The 27,441-nt window shown below is 51.4% G+C and overlaps 1 protein-coding gene across 50 annotated transcripts in view; it reads left to right on the top strand.

Moving 5' to 3' along the window:
- LOC141139460 (apolipoprotein L6-like) overlaps nt 1-27,441 on the top strand; it is a 149,272-nt gene that overhangs the window by 33,002 nt on the left and 88,829 nt on the right. For 6 of the 50 annotated variants that reach the window (XM_073625605.1, XM_073625606.1, XM_073625600.1 and 3 more), the window contains exon 2: nt 16,379-16,420. The exons of 41 other annotated variants lie outside the window; for them this stretch is intronic. The gene's annotated coding sequence lies outside the window, so the exon portion shown is untranslated. Of the gene's footprint in view, nt 1-16,378; nt 16,421-19,403; nt 19,558-27,441 lie in introns of those variants that run through there. 3 more of the 50 variants (XM_073625607.1, XM_073625602.1, XM_073625597.1) reach the window with 1 other exon arrangement.

Below are 27,441 nucleotides of genomic sequence, written 5' to 3'. Positions count from 1 at the left end.
TTTTCTTGGCTCGTCGTATGTGTTGTACGTCACCGCGTTCTTGACGTTCGCAATTTCCGACCAACTTTGTGTGACCGTATGTATGCAAGACAAGTTTGAGCCAACATCCGTCGGAAAAAAAACATGGATTTTGTTGTCGGAATGTGCGATCGTGTGTACAGGGCATAAGAAGCCATACTGATGGTTTTGATCAGACTGCCAGTACCTCTCCTGGCTCTGGACAACACTTCAGCTTGGCCAATAACCATTTCTCTGACAGAAATGACATATTTTATAACATTTCATTAAAGGGAATGTCTACCTGTATTTTTTTTTAAACATATCAGTTGGTATCTTATCTAAATGTGTAGTGCTACTCCCGCAGGAGCCGCTGGTTACTGGTTCCCCCTATTCCTGCACAGCAAGGCACACGCATTTCCAACTTGCATCCAAACACAAGAAATCAGACCATGGGCTTGTTTTTGTTGTTTTATTGGGGAAAACAACATGGATAGGGTATAGGGATTATGGGATGCCCAACTTTTCTTGAAGAACAATAGATGAGGGCAAACACCGTTCTCTATGTACACAAAAATTAAGATCCTAGACTGTACTCCCTCTGGAATAATTGCCGTCTCTATGGATCAGTGGCAAAGTTTATGAACCAGGAGCTCTTTGTCTCCTTTAGTGAAGTAACAGTTCTGACACTTGTAGATACTACGAGCCAGGGCTGTTACAAGAGGGGGTGGATCAATTTCCTGGAGGAAGGGGGCCACGGGTGAAGTTTACATAGTGTGCTGCTAAAACCTTGCTAGACAACAAGTACATTGTGACCGATTACTTCCGGCCACGCTACAATTCGGCAGAGCCAGAGCTGCCTGCAACAATGTGCCAAGTGCGTTCCTGCACCTGGCACAAGCCTAGAATCAGCCTTTCACTTCCCTGTCTGGCAGAGCCACAGGCCAACAGGCGCTTCCTAGTCCCGGCAAGGCATGATGTCACCGAGAGGCCGGCCGTGGGGTGGGATGGAGAGGACCACAGAGTGCTGCTGGCGCCCGGAGGTGGGATAGAGAGGACCATAGAGTGCTGCTGGCACCAGGAGGCAGGATGGAGAGGACCATGGAGTGCTGCTGGCGCACTGAGTGTGTCCTAGAAGAGGACCGCGCTGTATATTGAACAAGTAAGCAGATAGGGATAGGCAGATTAAAGGGCAATTAATGGTTCAGTTTAAAAAACAAACATGTCATACTTACCTCCTCTGTACGGTTGGTTTTACACAGAGTGGCCCAGATCCTCCTTTTCTGGGGTCCCTCAGCAGCGCTCCTGGCTCCTATTCTTGAGTGTGGCCCTGTTGGAGAGCCGCTCTCCCTCGGGGCACTCGTGCGGGTGCACACCCGTGCCCTGCTGCTGCATCTATGCACACAGACAGCAGGAGTCGTCCCCGCCCCCCGCGTCATTGTATTTCATTGACAGCAGCGGGAGCCAATGGCTGCGCTATCAATCTATCCAATCAGGACCCGAGACATCAGCTGGAGCTAGTGTGCTTGTCCCCGCTGCTGGAAAGACCAGGTTCAGGTAAGTGAAAGGGGGGGGGGGGGCAGCTGCAGCACAGGAGGTTTTTCACCTTAATGCATAGAATGCATTAAGGTTAAAAACCTTGAGGGTTTACAACCCCTTTAATTAGGTAACTCTGAGGGGGGAGGGTAGCAGAGGGGGGCTAAATAATTATGAATGGTATTTTTAATATGCAGCAAGAAGGGGGTTAATGTACTGTCACTGATGCATTAGTTACCAGTGGCAGTTAATTAACCCCATTGTGCTACTGCATGAAGGGGTTTATAAACACTAACACTGGTGCCAGTAATGCACAAATTGGTTAATTAACTGCCACTGGTAACTAATGTATCAGTGACCAGTGAAAGTAGATTAACCCCCTTTTTGCTGCATATTACAAATACCATTCGTAATTAACCATTTGCCAACCTGCCACAGTACATATACTGCGATGGAGCGGCAGCTACAGACATCGCAACATACCCCTACATCGCTGCCTGCTTCGGGCACATGTCGGGGAGGGGGGCGCAGTTTGGCAACTTCGCCCTGGGCACCGGATGCTTTGTCCCGGCACTGCTACCAGCAGTCTCTATCCTTTTATGCCCCTGGGTGTGCTGAGGTACTCACACTGTCCTTTGCTTCCTACTGCAATGGGCAAGGATCCTGTTGAGGCCTCCAATTGATCGGATCCTCCCATGCCAGCACGGATGTAAGGAAATGGAGATTCCTCTCTTAGGTTTCCTGTTCTTCCTTTCCTCAGCTGCAGCCTGGAGGCAGAGCCCCCAGCCCGATGAACCCTCCTAGGCCACACGACAGCAACCTCAGCCCTCCATCTTCCTTCTGACTCCCCTCACTGCTGAGGCTCCACCAGGTTTATGGGCTGGTTCAGCCCCCCTGCCAGCCCCCCTGCCTGGGGATTGGTCCAAACTCCCATCAACATTTGGACCCAGCCACTTTACCTCCACCCTCTAGCTTCTAGAACAGTGGTTCTCAACTCCTGTCCTCAGGACTGACTAAGAGCCCATTCACACAGGGGCAACACGACTTCCAGCGCGACTTTGGGAGGCAACTTGGACACGACTTGAGTATGAATCACAGCACGACTTGGGGCAACTTACAACACAACTTGAAGTCGCCTCCAGGACAGGGAACTTTACAAGTGGCCAATCAGAGCTTATCAGCTGTGTGTGAGAAGGAGGGGGCTTTCTGTTTAGTGGAGGAAATTACTTTCTGTTTCCTTTCTGCTTCCTGTAAAGTTGCCTCAGTATGAACAGTGATCAGACTTGGAGGCAACTTCCATTGAAATCAATGGGTACAAGTTGCCTTCAAGTCGGATTGAAGTAGTACAGGAACCTTTTCTGAAGTCGGAGCGACTGCAGTAGTGTGCATTAAGATGGATCCATTCACTTACATTGATTTTTTCATGTAGCGCGACTTGAGGTGACTAGGGGCGACTTGGGGCGACTTGAAGTCGGATCCAAAGTTGCCCCTGTGTGAATCGGCTCTAACAGGCCAGGCTTGCAAGTCAGCCGAAATACATCACAGGTGATATAATTTGCTGCTCAGTGATTGCAGTATTCTAGTCTGCATCTCCCCAAGGTAATACTTACAATCTGGCCTGTTAGTGGGTCCTGAGGACAGGTGTTGAGAACCACTGTTCTAGAAGTTTCCAGGGACCTACAGAACCTTGGGGAGGCGATAGAGGACTGGTCTGCAGAGCCTTCTAGCCTGACCTGAATCTGAACCCTGACCCAATCAACAGACTCATACAACTACCTTGAGTCACAAAATACATTTATCTACACTAGTTGCATGACTGACGGATTACAGATGTCATTTTCCCCTAATAGCAACCTGCCACCCTATTACCCCAATGACTCAAACCACACCGAGCTTGGAGTATTAAAAGGCCGTAGCGGCCTAATTTTATTAAACAAATAATCTTAAATATAAAAATATAACATATCAACATTATCTATCATAAATAGAAAAACATCAACAACAAAAACAACATCTGTTAAAACAACCTGCTTAATTATCAAGCGTTGGTCTGAGCAATATCTTGATCATCCTCTGTGTCCATAACAGGACTTGCACTGCGGTCCCATCAAATCTATCAAATAGGCCTCAAGCCGACAAGCTGGCTCAGAGACTAGCAATGACCGCAGTGCCCCATATCACTTCCCGGCTAACCTCCGTTAACCGGGAACCACCATCATGAGCCATATCAACGCTAGCTCCCAAAAAGACTCTTACTTTTGCCATTTACCTTGCTTCTTGCCCAGACCAACGCCCGCCACCGCCATGACCTCGTCAAAAAACCCCTTTTTTTTTTTTTTTTTTTAATTTAACCATAACCATATCTAGTTGACCCTACTATACCAGAAAAACAAGGGGAGGGTGGGCGGGAACTTTCCACCACTACTGTTACACCCCCTTGGGCGGGGTTACCTTATAAAGCCTTCCTTGCTACCTCCCCCTCGGTTACTTCATACCACACCCCCTAAAACTATTAACTCCCCTGTTACCACAGTCATGCATGCCCTCCTCTATGCATTACATGCTGTTGCTACGGGCTTCTCTTGACTGACGGATTACAGATGTCATTTTCCCCTAATAGCAACCTGCCACCCTATTACCCCAATGACTCAAACCACACCGAGCTTGGAGTATTAAAAGGCCGTAGCGGCCTAATTTTATTAAACAAATAATCTTAAATATAAAAATATAACATATCAACATTATCTATCATAAATAGAAAAACATCAACAACAAAAACAACATCTGTTAAAACAACCTGCTTAATTATCAAGCGTTGGTCTGAGCAATATCTTGATCATCCTCTGTGTCCATAACAGGACTTGCACTGCGGTCCCATCAAATCTATCAAATAGGCCTCAAGCCGACAAGCTGGCTCAGAGACTAGCAATGACCGCAGTGCCCCATATCACTTCCCGGCTAACCTCCGTTAACCGGGAACCACCATCATGAGCCATATCAACGCTAGCTCCCAAAAAGACTCTTACTTTTGCCATTTACCTTGCTTTTTTTGCCCAGACCAACGCCCGCCACAGCGCCCAAGAGTAATACCTTAATCTTGGGTGCCCCTCCACACCCGAAGAGCTCTCTGTATTCCATCCTGTAGCCCCAGGGCCCACAAATCAATTCCAACCTCATTCAAATGTACTCCATCCGCTCTCAAATACCTCCACGTCTCAAACTCGAGTTCCATATGCCTAACCGCCAGACCACCATTCATCACTACAAATTTGCTTACTTCCCTATTTATTTTTTTTACGGGCCCTGTTGACCCCTTCAACTGATCTAGCCATCCTCCATGATGTCCGGGCCACCATGTCTGACCAGACAATAACCATTTTTGGAAAAGCCTCTCTTAAACGCCAAACATCCAACTTGATGTCGCGCTTGAGGTCAACCATGGCTCTAATGCCCAGGTCATTGCCGCCTGCATGTATTACCAGTACATCCGGCGGCCTATCCCGTTGCACGTAACGATGTACCTCTGACACCAATCTGCCCCATAACATACCTGGGATCCCCAACCACTTTATGCACGCTTCCCTCCTGCTAAAGCCCAATTGCCTACCCTCATAACGGGCGTCCCCTCTCCGGGCCCCCCATGCCACATAGGAATGGCCCATGATCCAGACCATCCCTGGCAGCGAATCTGAAATAGAAAAGCACAGAAAAAACCATACTATAAACAAAACCAAAACAAAAACCCATTAATGCTTCAACACCAGCCATATCTCTATTACCATACTACCTACAAACTTATCACCAGATTGGGCCGCACATAAGATTGAAATCTCTTAGATTCCCACCTACCAATCTTCTTCACAGTTTCCTCCCCCAATCCGTTCCTGGCTGCCTCGGTGGCTGCTCCTATCCTGAAGGAATGTGACGAGAATTCCTTCTCAATCAGCCCCAATCCCTGTATACATTTTGCAAAAACTGCCCTAAATTGGAATCTGGATAAAAATTCACCCCCCAAATGTATCAAAAAAGGGCCCAGTCCCACTGGGCGAACACCTAAAAATTCTCTAACTGCCCCAACTGGGCACAACTGCGAACCCATAACAGGATATACCCGCACCATTTTGCCTCTCCCCAGTTGGTCAGTCTTAGATTTCCTCAAATGCAACTCCAAAACTTCTGCCTCACACCTCACATCCTGATAACTCAGACCTCCTTGCACTTTCTTAGAAGGGCTAACCAGTTCCCCTATTCTAAAAGCCCCAAAAAACGCCAACAAAAATGACACTTTGAACAACATCACCTCATAACCCGAGGAACATACCCTCTCCAGCTGCCTTATAATACCCTGTAAAATCTCAAATGTCACCGGTCTTCTCGCATCCCGTCTGACCATCGCCTTTCTGTAACCCTTCATTGCCTGCCGTACCCAAAAATCTTTCGTAAAATCCACTTGACCTTGCAGCTTAAACAGAAAAGCCAACCCCGTCACGTTCCTATTCACCACTGACGCGGATACCCCCTCCTCCATTTTTCTAGCAATGTAATATATCAACAGCAATCTCACCTCATCACCGACCGGCTCTTCCCCAATATTCCGCACAAACTCCCTCCATTCTTGCCATACCCTCGTGTATGCCGCCCACGTGGACCCACTTACCGAGTTCTTTACCCATCCAGCGATGAGGCCAATGCTATCGCCCACAGCCAGTCGGGACAAGGCACCCCGTGTTGCTCCGCCTCCGGCGCCAACTCCCGGAACCTTTCCCACTGGAAGCGAGACAAGGCATCAGCTATAACATTTTCAACCCCCGGTAGGTGTACAGCATGAATGAAAACATTCAATTGCAAACAACGTAACACCAGGTGTTGCAATAGCCTAATCACTGGCGGAGACGATGCTGTAATCCTATTAATTACTTGTACCACACCTAGATTGTCCCCGTGGAAACGCACCTTCAGGTCCCTGAATGATGCTCCCCATAATTCCACCGCCAGCACTACCGGAAACAATTCCAGTAACACTAGGTTCTTTGTAAAACCTGCATCCACCCACGACTGAGGCCAAGGCCCAGCGCTCCACTGCCCCTGAAAAAAGGCCCCGAACCCCGTGGAACCAGCAGCATCCGTGTATAGTTCCAAATCAAAATTGCTGACCGGACCAGCCATCCAGAAAGCCCTACCGTTAAACGATTCCAAAAAGGTGTGCCACACCCTTAAGTCCGCTCTATGTGTTTCTCTCAACCGCACAAAGTGTCTTGGCGATTTTACACCGCTCGTGCTCGCCGACAACCTTCGACAGAAAACCCTACCCATCGGTAATATGCGGCATGCAAAATTAAGCTTGCCCAACACCGATTGCAGCGTTCTTAGCTGAACCTTTCGCAAACCCATTAGCCCCGAAATCTCCCTCTTCAGGTCCTCCAGTTTATCGTCCGGCAACCTGCATTCCATCGCCTCCGTGTCCAGTACAATCCCTAAGAACGTGATGACCGTACACGGTCCCTCCGTCTTGTCAGCCGCCAATGGAATGCCAAATTTTCCAGCGATGTGTTCCAATGTCGCCAGAAGCACCGCGCAGATCCTCGAATCCGCCGGACCCATGCAGAGAAAATCGTCCAAGTAGTGAATTATTGAATTCACACCCGACACCTCCCTGACAACCCATTCCACAAATGAGCTGAACTGCTCAAATATTGCGCACGATATTGAGCAGCCCATTGGTAAGCATTGGTCAACATAAAATTCGTTGTTCCAATGACACCCCAATAACCGAAAGCTGTCCGGGTGTACTGGCAGTAGTCGGAAAGCTGATTCCACATCTGCCTTAGCCATGAGAGCCCCTTTTCCATATCGCCGAACCCAACCCACTGCAGCGTCGAATGATGTATAGGTCACGGAACACTCGCCCTGGTCTATGGCATCATTGACCGACCCCCCTTTTGGGAAAGATAAATGATGGATTAGCCTGAATTTTCCCGGCTCCTTCTTTGGTACCACCCCCAGCGGTGACACCACCAAATTATCCAATGGAGCCACCGAAAATGGACCACCCATCCGACCCAATGCAACCTCCTTCCATAGCTTCTCTGAAACTATGTCCGGGTGTTCCATAGCGGACCGCAAATTAGGCGACACTGGTGGGATGACGGACAGATTGCACGGTATCTTAAAACCCACAGAGAAACCTTCATCCAACAATTGCGCTGCTCTTTTGTCTGGATACCTACCGAGAAACGGCCGCATCTTTTCCACTCTCACCGGGGTCCTCCCTTTTGTTTGCAGTTTCTCCTTGCTTACCCTTTCCTTGTTTGAAACACCTTGATCCCGGGTGGGATCCCCCACATCCTGAACACTCGTGTTTATACTTACATGAGGCTCCGAACCTGCAGGTCCCGGTGTTGTATTGCCAACAAACCCCCTTTTTGTTTCCGACCGTATGTCCCTGGGTGGAAGGTCCACCGGTCCCTCCTGGAAAAAACTGATTGGGGGCCCTCGCCGTCGTCATCAATCTCATCCACAGGCTTATGTCCTTGTGATCCCAACGCAGCGTAGGTCTAATCGCCCTCCGTTGACGGAACTGCTCATCATACCTCAGCCACGCCGTGCCCCCATAAACCCTGTACGCCTCGCCAATAGCATCTTGATAACAAAATAACGCTGAGCAATGCTCGGGTTGCTTCTCACCTATCACACTAGCCATAATCGCAAACGCCTGCAACCAGTTTGTAAATGTTCTAGGAATTAGCCTGTACCTCCTCTTCTCTTCGTCCTCCTTCTTCGAATCGTCCGGTTTTACCCTATCCAGGTTGAATTTTTCTAAAGGCAATAGGGAGAAAATTTCCACGTACTCACCCTTCCACAGTTTTTCGCGCACCTCCTGTTTCAAGTGCGACCCTAATGGACCCTCATAGCACACATACACCTCGCACTTGGCTGCATCCGCCAATCTTGTAATGTCCTGCCTACTAGTGGTCTCTGCCGTTTTGTCCGTCCCTTGTGCCACAACGCTCCCAGACGCCGCCGGTGCAGTCGAGGCAACTGCTGCCGTGACCGTAGGTACTGCTGCTGTTACCCCAGTAGACACCACCCCTCCAGGCCCCCCTGTCGGCGGAATCCACGATGCTGCCGGGCCCGAGTTACCCGTCCCCGACCCCTCAAAGCGCAGAAGTAACTCTTTGATGCCCGCTAAAAACCCCCCTAAACCTGAAGCCCCCCCGCTCCCTGCTGCCCCTGACCCACTGCTGACTGTGCTCCCCGCTGGCTCCCCCGTCCCCCCTACTCTAGCCATACTAGAATCAACATATAAAACATTGGACTCACCAGGCTGCACAGGCGTAACCTCATCAGCCGGACCAGGGATCTCCACCGCTGCTGCTCTCCTGTGAGGGGGGGTTGATTCCTCTTCCGACCCGGACCATCCCCTTTCTCGTTCGCCTCTTCCTCCAACTTCTTCACCCGATGAAGGCCCACCCGACCTGTCTGTCAGGGTTGCCGCTGGGGTTGTGGCCGGACGCCCCCGCCTCCGCGTGTCCCTTCTGCCAGCCGATTTGCATTCTGCTTTGCCTGGACCGGTGAGTACCTCAGTCCTGCCGCCTGGAACCTGTGTTGCCCTGCTAGGCCGACCCCTCTCGATCCTCCTGTGTGCCCCTGCCGTGGAACCAGAAGGCCCGGGGCTGACTGCATGTGATCTCTCCCCCTGTGTGGTGTCTCTCCTCCAGTGGGCGGGGCTAGCGCTCCTCACTCTGCCCGCTCTGCTAGGCCGCACCGCTGCTCCATTACCTTCCGGCCGGTCGTCCTGCCGCGCCGCGGCCGCGCTCGATCTCCCTCCCTCCGGTCCAGCCTTCCGTTTAGGCGGCGGGCCCACCTCGGGACCCGAAGGAGTCCCGGGCTGCCGTTGTGCGGTCACACGCTGGTCGGGGGAGAACCGTTCAGGCGGGCGGGACCGCCGGGTTCTGGCACCGCTCGATCTTCCCTGCGCTTCTGGCTCCCTGCTGTGCAAAGCCGCTGTAATAGTGTCCTGCAGCCATGCCGCCCCCCGCACCGCGGCCTCGGCCCTGAGCTGCTCCATCAGGCTATCCATCTCAGCCATGCTCTTCCAGGAACTTTCCACCACTACTGTTACACCCCCTTGGGCGGGGTTACCTTATAAAGCCTTCCTTGCTACCTCCCCCTCGGTTACTTCATACCACACCCCCTAAAACTATTAACTCCCCTGTTACCACAGTCATGCATGCCCTCCTCTATGCATTACATGCTGTTGCTACGGGCTTCTCTCACTAGAGTGTGTTACAAATGTAAGATGTATTTTGTTTACTTTACTTCAGTTATTTAATGGGATGAAAAGGTGTGATGTTCAAGATCATTTTAATTGCAGAATTGCATATATTGTGGCAAATAGGTGGAGTAGAGGAGTAGCTGTGTCCTTTTCAGTCTAGCTCCTGCATGTGCCTGTTAGTTTAGCCTCATCCTTTCTCACACAGTCTGTCCCACTCAGTCTGGCTCCTTGTCAGAGAGAATCTCTTATAAGAGAGATTGTACCCATTTTCATGTACACACATATAGGAATGCGTGCACAATGGCATGCCCTTGAACATATCCACCATAGATAGGGGCACCTAGTTGACTATTTAAACCTGAGGCCTGCATGAGAGTATTGCTGGATGCATACTTGCCAACTGTCCCGGATTTCCCGGGACATTCCCGGGACTTGGACGCCATTCCCGAATTCCTGGTGTCCCGGGAAATGTCCCGAGAAATCCGGTTGTTCACGATTCGCCGCCGCTAGAGGTCCGCGGCCGGCGGAGACAATGTCTCCGCCGGCTGCCATTTTGGTGAAGTTCAGGAAGACGGCTGGGGGGGGTGCTAGAAGGAGCTCCTGCGTCGCCGCCCACCCTCCGCCCCGCTCCGCCTACCCCCCGCCCCTTTCCATATCAGACTGGCAGCGGGGCGGGGGGTAGGCGGGGCGAGGCGGAGGGTGGGCGGTGACGCAGGAGCTCCGTCTAGCCCCCCCAGCCGTCTTCCTGTCTGATAAGGAAAGGGGCGGGGTTCTAGCCATGCTACTACTAGGACACCTCTAAGGTAGGGGGGAGGGCGCACCGCTTTGGGACTCCTGATGTGAGGGGGGGGGCTTCTTTGGGGACACACACATGATGCAAGGGGGGCTCCACTGGGGACACCTGATGCAAGGGGGGGTCCACTGGGGACACCTTATGTGAAGGGGGGCTCCACTGGGGACACCTGATGTGAAGGGGGGCTCCACTGGGGACACCTGATGTGAAGGGGAGCTCCGCTGGGGACACCTGATGTGAAGGGGAGCTCCGCCGGGGACACCTGATGTGAGGGGGGCTCCGCCAGGGACACCTGCTGTGAAGAGGAGCTCCGCTGGGGACTCCTTATGTGAAGGGGAGCTCCGCTGGGGACTCCTTATGTGAAGGGGAGCTCCGCTGGGGACTCCTGATGTGAAGGGGAGCTCCGCCGGGGACACCTGATGTGAAGGGGAGCTCCGCCGGGGACTCCTGATGTGAAGGGGAGCTCCGCTGGGGACTCCTGATGTGAGGGGGAGCTCCGCTGGGGACTCCTGATGTGAAGGGGAGCTCCGCTGGGGACTCCTGATGTGAAGGGGGGCTCCGCTGGGGACTCCTGATGTGAGGGGGGGCTCCGCTGGGGACACCTGATGTGAGGGAGAGCTCCGCTGGGGACACCTGATGTGAGGGGGAGCTCCGCTGGGGACTCCTGATGTGAGGGGGGCTCCGCTGGGGACACCTGATGTGAGGGGGAGCTCCGCCGGGGACACCTGATGTGAGGGGGAGCTCCGCTGGGGACTCCTGATGTGACGGGGAGCTCCGCTGGGGACACCTGATGTGAGGGGGAGCTCCGCTGGGGACTCCTGATGTGAAGGGGGGCTCCGCTGAGGACTCCTGATGTGAGGGGGGCTCCGCTGGGGACACCTGATGTGAGGGGGAGCTCCGCTGGGGACACCTGATGTGAAGGGGAGCTCCGCCGGGGACACCTGATGTGAAGGGGAGCTCCGCCGGGGACACCTGATGTGAAGGGGAGCTCCGCCGGGGACTCCTGATGTGAGGGGGGGCTCTGCCGGGGACACCTGATGTGAAGGGGAGCTCCGCCGGGGACACCTGATGTGAAGGGGAGCTCCGCCGGGGACTCCTGATGTGAAGGGGAGCTCCGCTGGGGACTCCTGATGTGAAGGGGGGCTCCGCTCTGGACTCCTGATGTGAAGGGGAGCTCCGCTGGGGACTCCTGATGTGAGGGGGAGCTCCGCCGGGGACTCCTGATGTGAAGGGGAGCTCCGCTGGGGACTCCTGATGTGAAGGGGGGCTCCGCTGGGGACTCCTGATGTGAGGGGGAGCTCCGCTGGGGACACCTGATGTGAGGGGGAGCTCCGCTGGGGACACCTGATGGGAGGGGGAGCTCCGCTGGGGACTCCTGATGTGAAGGGGGGCTCCGCTGAGGACTCCTGATGTGAGGGGGGCTCCGCTGGGGACTCCTGATGTGAAGGGGAGCTCCGCTGGGGACTCCTGATGTGAGGGGGAGCTCCGCTGGGGACTCCTGATGTGAAGGGGAGCTCCGCTGGGGACTCCTGATGTGAAGGGGGGCTCCGCTGGGGACTCCTGATGTGAGGGGGAGCTCCGCTGGGGACACCTGATGTGAGGGGGAGCTCCGCTGGGGACACCTGATGTGAGGGGGAGCTCCGCTGGGGACACCTGATGTGAGGGGGAGCTCCGCTGGGGACACCTGATGTGAGAGGGAGCTCCGCTGGGGACACCTGATGCAAGGGGGAGCTCCGCCCGGGACACCTGATGCGAAGGGGAGCTCCGCCGGGGACACCTGATGCGAAGGGGAGCTCCGCCGGGGACACCTGATTTGAAGGGGAGCTCCGCCGGGGACACCTGATGTGAAGGGGAGCTCCGCCGGGGACACCTGATGTGAAGGGGAGCTCCGCCGGGGACTCCTGAAGTGAGGGGGGGCTCTGCCGGGATCACCTGATGTGAAGGGGAGCTCCGCCGGGGACACCTGATGTGAAGGGGAGCTCCGCTGGGGACTCCTGATGTGAAGGGGAGCTCCGCTGGGGACTCCTGATGTGAGGGGGAGCTCCGCTGGGGACTCCTGATGTGAGGGGGAGCTCCGCTGGGGACTCCTGATGTGAAGGGGGGCTCCGCTGGGGACTCCTGATGTGAGGGGGAGCTCCGCTGGGGACACCTGATGTGAGGGGGAGCTCCGCTGGGGACACCTGATGTGAGGGGGAGCTCCGCTGGGGACTCCTGATGTGAGGGGGGGCTCCGGTGGGGACACCTGATGTGAGGGGGGGCTCCGCCGGGGACACCTGATGTGAGGGGGAGCTCCGCTGGGGACTCCTGATGTGAAGGGGGGCTCCGCTGAGGACTCCTGATGTGAGGGGGGCTCCGCTGGGGACACCTGATGTGAGGGGGAGCTCCGCTGGGGACACCTGATGTGAGGGGGAGCTCCGCCGGGGACACCTGATGTGAGGGGGAGCTCCGCTGGGGACACCTGATGTGAGGGGGAGCTCCGCTGGGGACTCCTGATGTGAAGGGGGGCTCCGCTGAGGACTCCTGATGTGAGGGAGAGCTCCGCTGGGGACACCTGATGTGAGGGGGAGCTCCGCTGGGGACACCTGATTTGAGGGGGAGCTCCGCTGGGGACACCTGATGTGAGGGGGAGCTCCGCTGGGGACACCTGATGTGAGGGGGAGCTCCGCTGGGGACACCTGATGTGAGGGGGAGCTCCGCTGGGGACACCTGATGTGAGTGGAAGCTCCGCTGGGGACACCTGATGCGAAGGGGAGCTCCGCCGGGGACACCTGATGCGAAGGGGAGCTCCGCCGGGGACACCTGATGTGAAGGGGAGCTCTGCCGGGGACACCTGATGTGAAGGGGAGCTCCGCCGGGGACACCTGATGTGAAGGGGAGCTCCCCTGGGGACTCCTGATGTGAGGGGGGCTCTGCCGGGGACACCTGATGTGAGGGGGAGCTCCGCTGGGGACTCCTGATGTGAGGGGGGGCTCCGCTGGGGACTCCTGATGTGAAGGGGAGCTCCGCTGGGGACACCTGAGGTGAGGAGGAGCTCCGCTGGGGACTCCTGATTTGAGGGGGGGCTCCGCTGGGGACTCCTGATGTGAGGGGGGCTCCGCTGGGGACTCCTTGTGTGGGGGGGGCTCCGCTGGGGACACCTGATGTGAAGGGGAGCTCCGCCGGGGACACCTGATGTGAAGGGGAGCTCCGCCGGGGACTCCTGATGTGAGGGGGAGCTCCGCCGGGAACTCCTGATGTGAGGGGGAGCTCCGCCGGGGACTCCTGATGTGAGGGGGAGCTCCGCTGGGGACTCCTGATGTGAGGGGGAGCTCCGCTGGGGACTCCTGATGTGAAGGGGAGCTCCGCTGGGGACACCTGATGTGAGGGGGAGCTCCACTGGGGACACCTGATGTGAGGGGGAGCTCCGCTGGGGACACCTGATGTGAGGGGGAGCTCCGCTGGGGAACCTGATGTGAGGGGGAGCTCCGCTGGGGACACCTGATGTGAGGGGGAGCTCTGCTGGGGACACCTGATGTGAGGGGGAGCTCCGCTGGGGACTCCTGATGTGAAGGGGAGCTCCGTTGGGAACACCTGATGTGAGGGGGAGCTCCGCTGGGGACTCCTGATGTGAGGGGGGGCTCCGCTGGGGACTCCTGATGTGAGGGGGGGCTCCGCTGGGGACTCCTCGTGTGGGGGGGGCTCCGCTGGGGACTCCTGGTGTGGGGGGAGCTCCGCTGGGGACATCTGATGTAAGGGGGGCTCCGCTGGGGGCACCTGATGCAAGGACGGATTCTGCTGGGACATCTGACGCAAGGACGGACGGCTGGTGGCAGGCGACGTGGCTAGTGACACGCTCAGGGATCCCACTGATTCTGCATTATGGTGAGTTGAATGATTTCATTTTATATTACAATGTAATAATAGAAATAATGCACTTCAATCATCCTGACACCATAACAACCATGGTGCCGGGATGATTGAAGTGCTAACACCAGGTGTTTGGAGTATCTTTATCTGCTGATTGTTAAACTTTCTAGAATACACATATTTCTATTGTTGTGTAGGATCTGGGGTTGCTGTCCCGTCATTTCCCTCTCCCCCTCTAATCCCCCTAATCCCTCTCCCCCTCTAATCCCTCTCTCCCTCTCCATCCCTCATTCATCTCAGACTCTAACCACACCCTCTTGAGCCACGCCAATTTAAGCCACGCCCACTATGACGCGTAAACCACGTCCATTTTTCGCCGTGCCGCGCTTCACGCGCCGCACTTATATATTTTTCCTAAGCCACGCCTATAAACGAATGCCCCGCCCCCTAATTATTCTACGGCTCCGCCTACAGCCACAAAAGTGTCCCACATTTTTTTTTTACGATGTTGGCAACTATGCTGGATGGTCTTTCAGCTTATTCCCTTGTTATCTCTGTTGCTGAAGCCTGCTAGTCTCTGGATTACCTTCAGGAACAGAGATAACAAGGGAATAAACTGAAAGACCACCCAGCAATACTCTCATGCAGGCCTCAGGTTTAAATAGTCAACTAGGTGCCCCTATCTGTGGTGCTTGTCCTGGCCTGCTACTCATCCATGTTATCGAACTCGACCTGGAGTTTTGACCAAGCTTCTGCCTTCAGATTCTGTATTTTGCTGCCAGCACTGACAATCCCTACCTGTCTATGGCCTGGACTCTGTCCATGATTTGGTACCTCCCCCCCCCCACTGTTACCAATCCTGTTTCATGACCTGACCAGTACTCACCAGTTCAAGCTCTCTGGTCCAACCTCCTGACATCTGCACCCTTCTCCTGCCTTAGCAGTCACTGTCTCCACTTCCAGGAGTGATTGGAAGGGAATTGTGCAAGGGGCCACCCTCATCATCTCGAGCTCCTCATACAGATACGAGACACCCCTGCATGTCCTATTCAGTTTGGTCCCTGCACATTCCACTCAGTCTGACCGCTGCATATCTACTTCAGTCCGGGCCCAGCATGTCTTTTCCATTTGTACCCTGCATATCCCCTTTGGTCTGGATCATCTGTCCCTCAGTCTGAACCTGTGTGGTGCTGATCTTCCTACAGGGGCAACAGTTCTTCTGTCAGTGTTGGACAGTAATTCTTTGTTGATTTCCTCTCACATTTTACATAAGGAGATCCATATCTGGGGGGACTTGTAAGAATTGCAAGCTTTGAGCTGCTGTCCTGGTCACTGACCCTTCCTTGCAGAATTCCTACATACAAAATACTTTCCCTGCAGTGTCCATTGGTCTGATGCTGGGTATATCGAGCCAGTTGGTTTCCTTGGCCAGGTGCAACTGCTGGCCAACCACCCGAAGGAACTGGCCAGCTAAGAGCTGGGGATCGTTACCAAGCAGGTAGCAGCCTTTTGATGGAACTCACTATGCTAGGGGTGAGCTGCTGAGGGCTGGAGAGGGCATTGCAGGTTTTCAGTTCCATGGGGTGTAATGGAAACAATGGCACAGTGCTACATGAGCCATTATTTTCATCTCCTTTTGGAGAATTCCCTTTATAACAATTTACTATTACCACTATAAATGTAGGGTAATATGGGAAAAAGTATAAAAGGGGCCCTGTTTTCAAATTGTTAGGAAACTCCTATATGCAGCCTATGATTTTAGCCCTCAGTAAAGCAGTGCAAAAAATTTTCTACAATGTTATATTACGTGTACTGACTTCATAGGCGGAGGTCAGCTTTTATCATAGTTTTAACAAACTGAACTTTAGCATATTTCATAAAAGACTTCAGTTCATATATAACAAAAGAATTTTTTTACTTTCACTTTAAAGTCAGCCACTGAACAGGTATCATCTATCTTCTCCTGGAGCAATGTGAGTAATATTTTTAACCTAAAATCTCTTTCAAATGCAACTACGGCTTACCTCTCTTAATCTAAATGTAACAAGTGTTTTTACAAAAGGGCTTCTTTTGTATAAAGCAGGTTCAAAATAATTTAAAATGATGAGCAGATTGAAGCTTAAACCAGGTACATAACACTCTCTTTTGTTCTCTTTCACCCAAGGAATAGCATTATTATTCGTAATATGCTCCAGATATGCGCTGCTGCTCCAAAGCCCATTGTGATCCTCTGTTCCGTGGTGCAGCTGGGTGCCAGAGCCCAGGAGCCCACCACCACTCTACGCTCCACACACAATATATAGGATTGGGCTGCACACTAGTTACATTGAAACATCCAGTAAGATTTAATAAGCACACAGAAAGAACAAGCTGCACACACACAGGAAAACCTTTAACTTGAGGCCATGGGCTGACATGTTTCACCCCCATATGGCTTATTCATATGAATCAGCTATGATTAAGCCCTGTAAGGCCTCATGTATACTGAGGCTGTTAAACAGATGTTCAGAGGCAGTTGGACGTTTTTTTCAACTGCCCCTGAACTCATTCAATGTTATCCTATGTGACCATGTACACAGGTTAGTTTACAGTCATTTTTAGGCAGTTGCGTTTAACAGCCTTTCTTTGAAGATTTCCACGCTTCAGACGCCAAACACGGCTAAACGCGGTATCAGCGTTTAGCCACGTTTTCGTTTACAAGCGTTTTGTTTTTTTTACATTAAAAATCTCAAAAATGATGCGAAATGATGAAAAACCATAAAAAAAATATTTTAAGAAATTGTAATTGCTTGCAATGATTCATAGACCATTTATATACCCTAATGAGCCCTTGATCCAATCCAATACACCCCTAGCATTGCTGTTATCTGAAGTATAATTGGAATTTGACCCATATGTTGTTAAATTTGAACAAGCAACTTGTGGCAGGTGACGTGGCAAATGGACAACCCATAACTTGTGGCAGGTGACGTGGCAAGTGACAATCCGCAACATGTGGCAGGTGACGTGGCAAGTGACAATCCGCAATGTGTGGCAGGTGACGTGCAAGTGACAATCCGCAACGTGTGGCAGGTGAAGTGGCAAATGACAATCCGCAACTTGTGACAGGTGACGTGGCAAGTAGGCAATGCGCAATTTGTGGCAGGTGACGTGGCAAGTGGACAATCTTCAACTTGTGGCAGGTGACGTGGCAAGTGGACAATCTGCAACTTGTGGCAGGTGACGTGGCAAGTGGACAATCCGCAACTTGTGGCAGGTGACATGGCAAGTGACAATCCACAATGTGTGGCAGGTGACGTGGCAAATGACAATCTGCAACTTGTGACAAGTGATGTGGCAAGTGATAATCCGCAACGTGTGGCAGGTGAAGTGGCAAGTGGACGATCTGCAACTTGTGGCAGGTGACGTGGCAAATGACAGTCTGCAACTTGTGGCAGGTGACATGGCAAGTGGACAATCTGCAACTTGTGGCAGGTGACGTGGCGAGTGGACAATCCGCAATGTGCGGCAAATGACAATCCGCAGCTTGTGGCAGGTGACGTGGCAAGTGGACAATCTGCAACTTGTGGCAGGTGACGTGGCAAATGACAATCTGCAACTTGTGGCAGGTGATGTGGCAAGTGACAATCCGCAACATGTGGCAGGTGACATGGCAAGTGGACAATCTGCTAATTGTGGCAGGTGAGGTGGCAAATGACAATCCGCAATTTGTGGCAGGTGACGTGGCAAGTGGACAATCTGCAACATGTGGCAGGTGACGTGACAAGAGGACAATCCGCAGCTTGTGGCAGGTGACATGGCAAGTAACAATCTGCAATGTGTGGCAGGTGACATGGCAAATGACAATCCGCAACTTGTGATAGGTGACGTGGCAAGTGACAATCCGCAATGTGTGGCAGGTGACGTGGCAAATGGACAATCTGCAACTTGTGGCAGGTGACGTGGCAAATGACAATCTGCAACTTGTGGCAGGTGATGTGGCAAGTGGACAAGCCACAACTTGTGGCAGGTGACGTGGCAGATGACAATCCGCAACTTGTGGCAGGTGACGTGGCAAGTGGACAATCCGCAATGTGTGCCAGGTGACGTGGCAAGTGGACAATCTGCAACGTGTGGCAGGAAATGTGGCAAGTGGACAATCCGCAACGTGTGGCAAGTGACAATCCGTAACTTGTGGCAGGCGAAGTGGCAAGTGACACGCTAAATACAAGTACACTTCTGCTCTCTCAGCTGCTGCTACTCATTCTGGTCTCACAAACTGGCTGAAATAGTTAAATAATACTGTTTTTTGAGCTTGGGGAGGGTCTTATGATGTTATCTTAACTAAACACAGTAAAACGTGGCTAAACACAGCATGCAAAGGCGGCTAAATGGGCGTTTTAAACGCTGGTTTCAAGGTGTCAAAAAAAAAAGTTGAGGACTTTGCCTCAGCGTCCCGTGTACATGCAGCCTAAGAGGTGAAACCTTTTAAGGGTATGGCCTCAATTGGGAGGTTTTCAGGTGTGTGTCTTGTAGGGTTGCACCATTGCCACTTTTTAAAGACCGAGTACAAGTACTGATACTTTTTTTCAATCACCTGCTGATACCGATTACTGATACTTTTTTTTGGGCAGGCACTGATAGGCAGCACTGATTTGGCTGTGTGTAACAAGACTTGACTGTGTGTAACACTTCTCATGTTATTGTATTATGCAGTAATGTGTAGTAAAATGTACATTTTACTGCACGTTACTATGATACATAAATGTATATCTGGGACAAATTGACAGGAGTTTGGATGTGTTTCCATTCATTTAAATCAGTGGTCTCTAAGTACCGGCCCGACTGGTTATAAATGGCCCGCAGGCAGGGCTGATCCTGGACGGGTTTGCACTACAGAGGGAGAGGCGCCAAAGAGCTTTGTCTCCATTTCCTGTGTCCTCTCTGCTGCACGCTGCTGCAGCCCAGAGAGTGAACAGAGCGAAGGAAGGATCCGCCCATCGCCCCGCCCACCTAGGCACTGATGATAGATCAGAGCCCCGGATCCAGGGTCCTGCTGCCACCTCAGGGTGGGAGATTGTGTCCTTCTCTGGGTGCCCTGTGTTGAAGCCAGGAGCTGACTTGAGGAGAGGTGAGTGAGCCATCACACTGGGGCAAGTCCTTAGTGGGGTGACTGGGGTAGACATTTGTGTGTGTGGGGTATTTGTGCAGTGTGGGGGGTATTTGTGCAGTGTGGGGGGTATTTGTGCAGTGTGGGGGGTATTTGTGCAGTGTGGGGGGTATTTATGGAGTGTGGGGGGTATTTATGCAGTGTGGGGGGTATTTGTGGAGTGTGGGGGGTATTTGTGGAGTGTGGGGGGGTATTTATGGAGTGTGGGGGGGTATTTGTGGAGTGTGGGGGGGTATTTGTGGAGTGTGGGGGGGTATTTATGGAGTGTGGGGGTTATTTGTGCAGTGTGGGGGGTATTTGTGGAGTGTGGGGGGGTATTTGTGGAGTGTGAGGGGTATTTGTGGAGTGTGAGGGGTATTTGTGGAGTGTGGAGGGTATTTGTGAAGTGTGGGGGGTATTTATGGAGTGTGGGGGGTAATGCTGGGTTTAATAATGCGTTTTGCTGACATCAGTGCTGGGGTTAATAATGCATCTGCTAACACCAGTGCTGGGTTTAATAATGCGTTTGCTGACACCAGTGCTGGGGATTAATAATGTGTTTTCTGACACCAGTGCTGGGGGTTAATAATGCGTTTGCTGACACCAGTGCTGGGGGTTAATAATGCGTTTGCTGACATCAGTGCTGGGTTAATAATGCGTTTTCTGACACCAGTGCTGGGGATTAATAATGCGTTTGCTGACACCAGTGCTGGGGATTAATAATGCGTTTGCTGACACCAGTGCTGGGTTAATAATGCGTTTGCTGACACCAGTGCTGGGTTAATAATGCGTTTGCTGACACCAGTGCTGGGGGTTAATAATGCGTTTTCTGACACCAGTGCTGGGGATTAATAATGCGTTTGCTGACACCAGTGCTGGGTGTTTAATAATGCGTTTTCTGACACCAGTGCTGGGGGTTTAATAATGCGTTTGCTGACACCAGTGCTGGGGTTTAATAATGCGTCTGCTGACACCAGTGCTGGGTGTTTAATAATGCGTTTTCTGACACCAGTGCTGGGGGTTTAATAATGCGTTTGCTTACACCAGTGCTAGGGTTTAATAATGCGTTTGCTGACACCAGTGCTGGGTTAATAATGCATCTGCTAACACCAGTGCTGGGGTAATAATGCGTTTGCTAACACCAGTGCTGGGTTTAATAATGCGTTTGCTGACACCAGTGCTGGGTTTAATAATGTGTTTGCTGACACCAGTGCTGAGGTTTTAATAATGTGTTTGCTGACACCAGTGCTGGGTTTAATAATGAGTCTGCTGACACCAGTGCTGGGTTTAATAATGCGTTTGCTGACACCAGTGCTGGGTTTAATAATGTGTTTGCTGACACCAGTGCTGGGGATTAATAATGCGTCTGCTGACACCAGTGCTGGGTTTAATAATGCGTTTGCTGACACCAGTGCTGAGGTTTTAATAATGTGTTTGCTGACACCAGTGCTGGGTTTAATAATGAGTCTGCTGACACCAGTGCTGGGTTTAATAATGCGTTTGCTGACACCAGTGCTGGGGGTTTAATAATGCGTTTGCTGACACCAGTGCTGGGTTTAATAATGCATCTGCTGACATCAGTACTGGGGGTTTAATAATGCGTTTGCTGACACCAGTGCTAGGTTAATAATGCGTTTGCTGACATCAATGCTAGGATTTAATAATGCGTTTGCTGACACCGGTGCTGGGTTTAATAATGCATTTGCTGACACCAGTGCTAGGTTTAGTAATGCGCCCACTGACACCAGTACTGGAGGTTAATAGTTCTCAGAAGGGGATCTGTAAGCTCAGCACACACATATACACACATTGGGGGTTATTTACTAAAGGCAAATCCACTTTGCACTATAAGTGCACTTGGAAGTGCAGTCGCTGTAGATCTGAGGGAGACATGCAAGGAAAATAAAAAACAGCATTTTAGCTTGCACATGATTGGATGAAAAAAAATCAGCAGAGCTTCCCCTCAGATCTACAGCGATCTACAGTGACTGCACTTACAATTGCACTTTCAAGTGTACTTGCAGTGCACTTGTAGTGCAAATTGGATTTGCCTTTAGTAAATAAACCCCACAGTGATTACTGACATGTTTTTTTTTTTAATTATATCCTTAGCTTGTATTGCACAAAGTGCAAATTTACATCTGGAAGTGGACAGTCTTCTCTGACCTTGTAATACTCCATAATCATGTCCTTTAAATCTAAAAGAAAAGTTGATGCTGAACAGAGGAAATTTCAAGAGAAGTGGACAAGTGATTATTTTTTTGTGGAGTTTAATAAGATGGCTACTTGCCTGATCTGCAATGAAAAGGTTGCTGTTCTGAAAGATTATAACCTTAAGCGACATTATAATACTAAACATGCTGATCATTATGCAAAGTATGAGGGAAAAGGAAAGGAGAGACAAATTGGCCAACTTCAGAAAGCACTGTCCATGCAGCAAAATCTCTTTAAGCGTGCAAAAAAGGAATGTGATGCAGCAGTTGAAGATGTGGTGTGTGAGCAAGTTGCAAAAGCTGGAAAGCCATTTACTGAAGGGCAGTTTCTTAAAGATTGCATGGTAAAGGTTGCCGATATCTTTTGTCCTAAGATAGCAAGTCTGTTCAGAAACATCAGCCTCTCAGCAAATACAGTGGCAGAGAGGGTCAGTAAGTTGTCAGATAACATATATGATCAATTGTGCGATAAAGGTACAAAGTTCTGTTTCTATTCACTGGCTCTTGATGAGAGCACTGACATAAATGACACTGCTCAGCTTGCTGTATTTGTCAGAGGAATTAATGACCAGTTTGAAGTGTATGAAGAGTTGCTCAGTTTAAAGTGGAGGGCCACCCTGAAAAAAAACATTACACCAAAAATCCTAAAAAAAAATGAAAAACAAATTTGAAAAAAAAAAAATGTTAAACTTACCTAAACCCTTGTTGCTAGGCAGTCTTCCTAATCTGCCTCTTCCTTTTCCACGGCGTCTTCTGCTCCTTGGTGAGCGGCCCCGTTGTCTTCTGGGAACTGTGTGTGTTCCCAGAACCACCACGGGGCCATTCACAGAGCGCCACGCCGCTCGCGCATGCGCAGTAGGAAACTGGCAGTGAAGCCGCAAGGCTCCACTGCCTGTTTCCCTTACCTAGGATGGCGGTGCCGGGACCCGAGAGCCGAGGGACAGGTCGGCCTCGGACGGCCGACATCGCAGGCACCCAGAACAGGTAAGTACTTATTTAAAGTCAGCAGCTATAGTGTTTGTAGCTGCTGACTTTTAATTTATTTATTTTTTTATTTTTTTAGGCCGGAATCCCGCTTTAATTGCAATACATGCACAGACTACAGGCAGCAACATATTTCAGCATCACTGTGATGTAATTGATTGTGCCGCCCTGCCTTGGGATAAATTGGTTGGAATAACCACAGATGGTGCCCCATCAATGACTGGGAAAAAAAATGGCCTAGTGGCGCTGATACAAAGAAAACTGGAAGAAGAGAATGCAGATCCTGCTATTGCTTTACTCTGCATTATTCATCAACAGGCACTTTGCAGAAAATGCTTGAAAGTTGACAATGTTATGCCAGTTGTGGTGCAATGTATTAATTACACCAGGTCAAGGGGCTCACAGCACCACCAATTTTGTGCTTTTTTGGAGGAAATTGGAGCAGCTTATGGTGATGTCCTGTACTTTACAGAGGTACGCTGGCTGAGCAGAAGCAATGTCTTAAAGAGGTTTTTTGAACTAAGGCAGGAAATCAATACATTTCTGATGGATGGAAGACTGGATATTCCTGTACTTGATGATCCCAAGTGGATCATGGACTTAGCATTTTTGGTTGATATGACACACGTGCTCAACAAACTGAATCTGAATCTGCAGGGCCCAAACCAATTTGTCACTGTGGCTTTTGACAATGTGAAAGCATTCACCTTAAAGCTGCAATTATGGAAAACACAGTTCACCCAAAAAAACCTCAGCCATTTTCCAACATTCAAGTCTGTATTTGAAGGAAAGGGTGAAGATCTTTCTGTGCTTTGTATCGATAAATACAGTGGGGCAAAAAAGTATTTAGACAGCCACCAATTGTGCAAGTTCTCCCACTTAAAAAGATGAGAGAGGCCTGTAATTGTCATCATAGGTATACCTCAACTATGAGAGACAAAATGTGGAAACAAATCCAGGCAATTACATTGTCTGTCTGATTTTTGAAAGAATTTATTTGCAAATTATGGTGGAAAATAAGTATTTGGTCACCTACAAACAAGCAAGATTGTATGTCACTGCCATGGAGAAACTTCAACAGGAATTTGATCAGCGGTTTTCTTAATTTGCTATCCACAATGCAACTTTCCAGATGTTTGCAGACCCATTTTCCTTTGATGTGAACAGTGCTCCAGATGTGCTGCAAATGGAACTTACAGATCTGCAATGCAGCACTGACCTCAAAGCCAAGTTCAGAGATGCACAGGGAAACACAGAAATGATAGCTCAGTTTTTGAGAGAGTTACCAGCTACTTTTCCAGAGCTGTCCAAACTGTTCAAACGTGTCATGTGCTTATTTGGCAGTACATACCTGTGTGAAAAATTATTCTCCACTATGAGCTTTAATAAATCTAGAACCAGGTCTAGGCTAATTGATGGCCACCTTCAGGCTGTTGTTAGGGTCTCAACTGCTATCTCACTTAAAGCAAACTTGGCTCATCTAACACAGAGCAAACACTGCCAAGTATCTGGCAGTAAGCAGTGACTGGTAGCAAGTGGTAACTACAACTGTTTATTGTTTTTGAAGTTTGAAAGTTTGCATGTGGACCCCATGGGATATGAAAACTTGTCATGTGGCCCTCATGTAATTTGAGTTTGAGACCCCTGATTTAAATGACAAATGCATCAAGCAAGAAGTATGTTACCAGCCTCATACATACATATTACTTAGTGTGTATATACCTAACATGAAAAGTGCTAGGTTAACTTTAAGGGTAGAACCCCAAAGTCACAAGTCAGAGTTCGTGTTGTACTGGTCTGCCTTTAATAAAGTGAATTCTGATTGGCTCTGCATATAAGAATACATAAATTCTTTATTTAATAAGCAGAGTATGACATCAGTATATTTTTAGCATGCAAACGAAATTTGACAATTTATCTTGGAACAAGCCTGTACGTGTAAATTATGTGATTTGATACCAGTGATTCTAGATGCTCACCTGTGCCAATTTAATTTGTCTGGATGTAATTCTCCTGGAAAAGTTCAGCAGAACTGTGGATATAAAATAATTATGCTATGGAGTCACAGTGTTCAGCCTATACTGAGGTATATATATTAGGGTTGCCACCTGTACGGGATTGACCCGGACAGTACGGGTTTGGCAACTTGTGCCCGGGTTTCTGTCCCCTGGAAACCCGGGCACAACTAATATCCAGTCCCTCTGTCTGTGTCCCGTCCTCCGCCTCTTAGCTCTGTATTTATTATGTGGCCGGGGCGGCTGTGCGGCGCTCCATATCACAGACCGCCGGTGTAGCCTGTCTATGTAAGAGGCGAGCAGCCGCGAGCTCCGACCGACCTCACGGTCAGGGGTGGACTGACCATTGAGCCACTCGGGCACTGCCTGAGGGCCCTGGGCCACTAGGGGGCCCCATCAGGGTTGCCAGCCTCAGTAAAACCAGGGACAGTATGTATAAATCTGTGTTTTTTTTACATTTGTCTGTATATACTGTGTGTACATGTATGTGTATACTGTGTGATTGTATACTGTGTGTGTGTATACTGTGTGGCCCCATAATCTCTGATTGCCTGGGGGCCCCATAATCTCCTATTGCCCGGGGGCCCCATAATCTCCTATTGCCCAGGGGCCCCATGAGTTATCAGTCCGCCCCTGCTCACGGTCCTCATCTCATGGAGCCTCGGCCTCTCCCTCTTCCTGCTCCACCACAGCTGGGGACCGTGGGAGACGAGAGGTGACAGGGGAGCCCGAGACCTTGTCAGCACAGCGGGATGCTGGAAACCAAAGGTATGATTGCAGCGGCAGCCCCCCTCCTCTCTGTCAGCCCCCCTCTCCTCTCTGTTAGCCCCCCTCCTCCCTGTCAGCCCCCCTCCTCTCTGTCAGCCCCCCCTCTCCTCTCTGTCAGCCCCCCCTCCTCCCTGTCAGCCCCCCCCTCCTCTCTGTCAGCCTCCCTCCTCCTCCCTGTCAGCCCCCCCCTCCTCCCTGTCAGCCCCCCCTCCTCCCTGTCAGCCCCCCCCTCCTCTCTGTCAGCCCCCTCTCCTCTGTTAGCCCCCTCCTCTCTGTCAGCCTCCCTCCTCCTCCCTGTCAGCCCCCCTCCTCCCTGTCAGCCCCCCCCCTCCTCTCTGTCAGCCCCCTCTCCTCTGTTAGCCCCCTCCTCTCTGTCAGCCCCCTCTTTCTCTCTGTCAGCCCCTCTCTCCTCTATTAGCCCCCCTTCCTCTCTGTCAGCCCCCTCTTCTCTCTGTTAGCCCCTATTCCTCTCTGTCAGCCCCCTCTTCTCTCTGTCAGCCCCCATTCCTCTCTGTCAGCCCCCTCTTCTCTCTGTTAGCCCCTGTTAGCCCCTCTTCCTCTCTGTCAGCCCCCTCTTCCTTTCTGTCAGCCCCCTCTTCCTCTCTGTCAGCCCCCTCTTCCTCTCTGTCAGCCCCTGTTAGCCCCCCTTCCTCTCTGTTAGCCCCCTCTTCCTCTCTGTCAGTCCCCTCTTCCTCTCTGTCAGTCCCCTCTTCCTCTCTGTCAGCCCCCTCTTCCTCTCTGTCAGCCCCCTCTTCCTCTCTGTCAGCCCCCTCTTCTCTCTGTTAGCCCCTCTTCCTCTCTGTCAGCCCCCTCTTCCTCTCTGTCAGCCCCCCTCTCCTCTCTGTAAGCCCCCCTCTCCTCTCTGTCAGCCCCCCTCTCCTCTCTGTAAGCCCCCCTCTCCTCTCTGTCAGCCCCCCTCTCCTCTCTGTCAGCCCCCCTCTCCTCTCTGTTAGCCCCCTCTTCTCTCTGTCAGCCCCTCTCTCCTCTGTCAGCCCCCTCTTCTCTCTGTTAGCCCCTGTTAGCCCCCCTTCCTCTCTGTTAGCCCCCTCTTCCTCTCTGTCAGCCCCCCTCTTCCTCTCTGTCAGCCCCCCTCTTCCTCTCTGTCAGCCCCTCTCTCCTCTGTCAGCCCCCCTTCCTCTCTGTCAGCCCCCTCTTCTCTCTGTTAGCCCCTGTCAGCCCCCTCTTCCTCTCTGTCAGCCCCCTCTTCCTCTCTGTCAGCCCCCTCTTCCTCTCTGTTAGCCCCTGTTAGCCCCCCTTCCTCTCTGTCAACCCCCTCTTCCTCTCTGTTAGCCCCTGTTAGCCCCCCTTCCTCTCTGTCAGCCCCCTCTTCCTCTCTGTTAGCCCCTGTTAGCCCCCCTTCCTCTCTGTCAGCCCCCTTCTTCCTCTCTGTCAGCCTCCCTCTTCTTCTCTGTCAGCCCCCCTCTTCCTCTCTGTCAGCCCCTCTCTCCTCTGTCAGCCCTCCTTCCTCTCTGTCAGCCCCCTCTTCTCTCTGTTAGCCCCTGTCAGCCCCCTCTTCCTCTCTGTCAGCCCCCTCTTCCTCTCTGTCAGCCCCCTCCTTTGTCAGTTCCCCTCTGTCAGCCCCCCTCCTCCTCTCCCCTGTCCCCCCATACTACACCAGGAGACCTCCCCCCACCCCCCAAAATTACACTGGGAGGCTCCCCACCAAACATTACACAATACATATACACTATATTGTACATTACACACGCCTGCACTATATACACTATATTGTACATTACACACGCCTGCACTATATACACTATATTGTACATTACACACGCCTGCACTATATACACTATATTGTACATTACACACTCCTGCACTATATACACACTATATTGCACATTACACACGCCTGCTCTATATACACTATATTGTACATTACA

The sequence above is a fragment of the Aquarana catesbeiana genome, linkage group LG04, assembly GCF_042186555.1.
Source record: "Aquarana catesbeiana isolate 2022-GZ linkage group LG04, ASM4218655v1, whole genome shotgun sequence".
NCBI classification, from domain to species: domain Eukaryota; kingdom Metazoa; phylum Chordata; class Amphibia; order Anura; family Ranidae; genus Aquarana; species Aquarana catesbeiana.
The sequence above is the reverse complement of the archived record's forward strand: the minus strand, read 5'-3'. Positions and strand labels throughout refer to the sequence as shown.